The following is a 5,391-nucleotide window of genomic DNA, read 5'->3' on the forward strand; positions in this document are numbered from 1 at the left end:
AATTTTAAAAGATTGAAATCATTCAAAATATTACCTCCAAACACAATAGAAAAGAACAAGAAATCAATAACAGAAGTAAAACTGGAAAATTCACCAATATGGGGAAATTATACTATGCACTTTCAAACAACCAATGGATCAAAGAAGAAATTACAAGGGAAAGTAAAAAATACTTAGAGACAAATGAAAATGAACATACAATATACCAAAATGTCTTGGATGCCATGAAAGCAGTGCTGAGAGGGCAATTTATAGCAGTAAATGCCTACATTAAAAAGAAGAGGACTTCCCTGGTGGCGCAGTGGTTGAGGGTCCACCTGCCAGCGCAGGGAACGTGGGTTTGAGCCCTGGTCTGGACGGATCCCACATGCTGTGGAGCAACGGAGCCCATGCACCACGGCTACTGAGCCTGCGCGCTAAAACTACTGAGTCCGTGTGCCACAACTACTGAAGCCCACACACCTAGAGCCCATGCTCCGCAACAAAGAGAAGCTACCGCAATGAGAAGCCTGCGCACCGCAACAAAGAGTAGCCCCTGCTCGCCACAACTAGACAAAGCCCATGCGCAGCAACAAAGACCCAACGCGGCCAAAAATAAAAATTAATTAAATAATAAAATAATAAAAAGAAGAAACATCTTAAATAAATAATTTAGGGACTTCCCTGGTGCCCATACTTCCAATGCAGGGGACATGGGTTCCACCCCTGATCGGGGAACTAGGATCCCACATGCCACGTGATGCAGCCAAAAAATAAAAAATAATAATTATTATTTAACATTACACCTTAGCCCTTTCCTCAGCTGCCGCTAAGGTGCTCTGTCCTTCCAAGGAAGCTAAGGCTGCATTGGGGTGAGGCCCTCACTTCATCTGGTGACTAGCACTGCGCCTGGCAGCCCCTGCCTAGCACTGGCCCGCACCATGGCCTCCGTCTCAGAGCTCGCCTGCATCTACTCAGCCCTCATCCTGCACGTCTATGAGGTGACGGTCACAGAGGATAAGATCAATGCCTTCATTAAAGCAGCTGGTGTAAATATTGAACCTTTCTGGCCAGGCTTGTTTTCAAAGGCTTTGGCCAATGTCAACATCGGGAGCCTCACCTGCAATGTGGGGGCAGGTGGACCTGCCCCAGCAGCTGGTGCTGCACTAGCAGGAGATCCTTCCCTCTCTACCACTGCTGCCCCAGCTGAGGAGAGTAAGTGGAAGCAAAGAAAGAAGAATCTGAAGAGTCTGATGATGACATGGGCTTTGGTCTTTTTGACTAAACCTCTTCAGTAACATGTTCAATAAGAAGCTGAGCTCTTAAAAAAAAAATTACACCTTAAAGAACTAGAAAAAGGACAACACGGTCAACACAAAGCTAAAAGGAGGAAGGAAATAATAAATATTAGAGTGAAGATAACAGACTTAGAGAATAGGAAAATAGAATCAATGAAAATAAAGTTAGTCCTTTGAAAAAATCAACAAAATCAACAAACCTTTAGCTAGAATGACACAGAAAGAGAATGAGAAGATTCAAATAACTAAAATCAGAAATGAAAATAAGGACATTACTACCTACTTTACAGAAATAAAAATAATTATAAGAGAATACTATGAACCATTGTATGCCAACAAATTAGACCTAGATGAAATGGACAAGTTCCTAGAAACACAGATACCAAAAACAGACTCAAGAAGAAATAGAAAATCTTGACAGACCTATAACCAATACAGATTTAATCAGTAATCAAAAACCTCCCAAGAAAGAAAAGTTCAGGACCAGTTGGCTTCACAAGTGAATCTACAAAAGATTTAAAGAAAAATTAACAACAATCTTTCACAACTCTTCCAAAAAAAAAGAAAAGGAGGGAATACCTCCTAATTCATTCTATGAGGTCAGATAAACACATTACAAGAAAAGAAATCATGGCTCAATATCCTCTATGAATGTAGGTGCAAAAATCCTTAACAAAATACTAGCAAACAGAATCCAGCAGCATGTTAAAAAGATTAGACACCATGTCCAAGCAGGATATATCCCAAGAATGCAAGTGTGGATCAACGTAAGAAAATCAATCAGTGTGATACACCACATTAATAAAATAAATGAAAGAACCATGTTATCATCTCAACTGATGCAGAAAAAGCATTTGACAAAACTCAAACACCCTTTCATGATAAAAACACTCAAAAACTAGAACTGATTGGAACTTTCTCAACATGATAAAGGGCATTTATAAAAACCCCACAACTAGCATCATACTCAACGGTGAAACACTGAAAGCTTTCTCCCTAAGATCAGGGAGTAGATAAAGATGATCACTTCATCATCATCATCATCACCATTGCTATTCAACATTTACTGGAAGTTCTAGTCAGAGTAATTAAGCAAGAAAAAGAAATTAAATGCACCCAGAAGGAAAAGAAGTCAACCTATCTGTATTTGCAGACGACATGATCCTATATATAGAAATCTCAAATAATCCACAAAAGAGCTACTATAACTAACAAATAAATTCAGAAAAGTTGCACAGTAGAAGATCAACACCAACAAAATCAGTCGTGTTTCTATACATAGCAATGAACAAGTTGAAAACAAATCCATTTACAATAGCATTCAAGAGAATGAAGTACCTGGGAACAAATTTATCCGAAGAGGCGAAAGGCTTTTACACTAAAAAATACAAAACATTGTTAAAAGGCATTAAAGAAGACCTAAATTTAAAAAGTCATCCTTTGTTGATGGGATATTGCTATTTTAAGACAGAAATACTACCCAAAGATATCTACAGATTCAATGCAATCCCTTTTAAAATTCAAACAGCCTTTTTTTTTTCAGGAATGAAAAAGCCAGTTCTCAAATTCATATGGAATTACAAGGTGCACTGAATAGCAAAAACAATCTTAAAAAAGAAAAACAAAGTTGGGGGACTCACATTTCCCATTTCAAAACTTACTACAAATCTACAGTAACCAAAATAGTGTTATAATAGCATAGGAATAAACATATAGATCAATGGAATAGAATTGAGAGTCCAGAAATAAACTCATTTATCTATTGCCAGTTGATTTTCAACATTGGTGCAAGACCATTCATTGGGGAAAAATAGTCTCTTCAACAAATGGTGCTGGGACAACTGGATATCCACATACAAAAGAATAAAGTTCAACTCCTACCCCACACCACATACAAAAATTAACTCAAAATGGATCAGTGACCTAAATATAAGAGCTCATACTACAAAACTCTTAATAAAATTTACACTATCATATGCACCTTGGAAAGCAAGGACTAAAGAAAGAATTTTCAAATGAACAAACAAAAAGAGCTAACACTGGGACTTCCCTGGTGGTCCACTGGTTAAGACTCCAAGCTCCAAGCTTCCACTGCAGGGCGCACAGGTTCGATCCCTGGTCAGGGAACTAAGATCCCACATGTCATGTGGTGTGGCAAAAAAAAAATATATATATATATATACACACACACACACACATATATATATATATATATATATATAATTTCACCAAAATATGAACACATAAAACAGTATCTTAAAATGCCTTAATCCAATGTAAACATTTTCTCAAAATAGAGTTTCAAGCACTTAGTCAGAATATAAAGGAGATATTTTGAATGTTCTCAAATCACGCTATACGGCACTGGCCCTATATAACCAAAGAAAACCTCTTAAAAGCTGCAAGTAACACAAAGCTATCATTTATTAAGCGCTTAGTATGTACTAGTCCCTTCACATATGCTATTGCTTTTAAACCTTCTAACTCACTGAATATCAACAGGTATTCTACATCACTAAAAAACAACAATAGAAGCTACACTAAAAAAAATAGAAGCTACAATCTGGAATTCCCTTAGTTTTTTGCTATCGAACCTATAAGCCCACCTTTATCTCAATCCATTCTTTCTCCTTCCCTCCTATTGCAATAAAGGAGATGTTAAATCTTTTCATCTAAAGTAAAAATCCTCTACCAGTGCTCTGGATCTCATTTGCTCCATTAACTATCTTCAACCTCTCCTTTTCTACTGGCTCCTTCTCATCAACTCCTAAACATGACTTAGTCTCACCTATCTGAAAATAACAAACAAACTAATAGTTTCCCTGGGTTTTACTTTCCCCTCCAGGTATCATCTTTTTCTCTCATTCTAGTCAGTTAAATACTTCATGAATTGTCTACATTTTCTATTTCCATTTTCTTATCTCAACTTACTCTTCCAATATGCCTTCCTCATCAACACCTCTACCACAACCATTTTTGCACTAATTGAGTAGATGATTTTCAGTCTTTATCTTGCTCAATTTCTCAGTTACAACAGTGTTAACTCCTCCTTCTTTCTTTAAATATTTTTCCTTTGGCTTCTATATAACCATACTTTTCCTAGTATACCTTCTACTTCTCTATTCTTGCCCCCAGTTGCTTTAGGAGCTCCTTTTCCTTATTTGTCTCTTTAAATTAGAGTTCCTTAAGCCTTAGTTCTAGGCCTTCGTCTCTTCCCTATATACTATATAGAGAATCCCCCCACTTCAATGGCTTAAATTTCCATTTATATGCAGATAGCTCCCAAATACTTATTTACAGCTATTTCTTAAGCTCTAGACCAATATATCTAACTGGGACACGTCTCATAGGCATCTTAAATTGAATATATTCAAAAATAACATTTCCAAAATCATCTCACCCATAAGCATGCTTCCTCTTAAATATACTGTAATATGTTAATACTTATTGAACATATAATTATGGGCCAGGCATTGTGCTAAGTGCTAGGATTACAGCAATGAACAAAACTCTCATGGCCCCTGCTCTCCTAGACTTAGTCTGGTGAGGGGAGACAAACATTAAACAAATAATTATACAAATAACTATAAAATTATAATTATGATAAATGCTATTAAAAAAACAAAGTACACTACCATGTACCCAATGGCTCAAGTCAGAAACACAGAAATCACTCCTGACCCCTTGCTTTGTCTTGTACATCAATCACCAAATTCTATTGATTCCTAATTCCTAAATATCTCTCAAATTCAACTACTTATTTCTATTTCCTCTGTTGCCATCCAAATCCAGATCATCATCTTTCACCAGATTCCTATAAGTCTCCTAACTGGCCTCTACTTCCAGTCTTGCTCCTTCCTATCCTTTATCTACACTGCAGCCAAATAGAGTGATTTGTTAAAAATGCTTAAAATCTTTTAAAATTTTCTTATTGTCTTTAGGATAAAGTACAAACTCTTAAACACAACTAAAATCCCTGGACATCATATATAAAACAGACATAAGTAGACTCTAAAAGGTGGACCAAAAAAAAGGTATACTGGCTAAAGACCTCTGAACCCAAGAAATGACAGGGTAGTGCATTCTCCAGATTTCTTTCTTTGCCTCATATATC

The 5,391-nt window shown here is 36.7% G+C and overlaps 1 pseudogene; it reads left to right on the forward strand.

Annotated features, from left to right (window-relative positions):
- The first annotated feature begins 920 nt into the window (after positions 1 to 920).
- On the forward strand, positions 921 to 1,264 carry LOC103080905 (60S acidic ribosomal protein P1 pseudogene; annotated as a pseudogene).
- Positions 1,265 to 5,391: the final 4,127 nt, after the last annotated feature.

The sequence above is a fragment of the Lipotes vexillifer genome, unplaced genomic scaffold (genome assembly GCF_000442215.2).
Source record: "Lipotes vexillifer unplaced genomic scaffold, Lipotes_vexillifer_v1.1 scaffold792, whole genome shotgun sequence".
Lineage (NCBI taxonomy): Eukaryota > Metazoa > Chordata > Mammalia > Artiodactyla > Lipotidae > Lipotes > Lipotes vexillifer.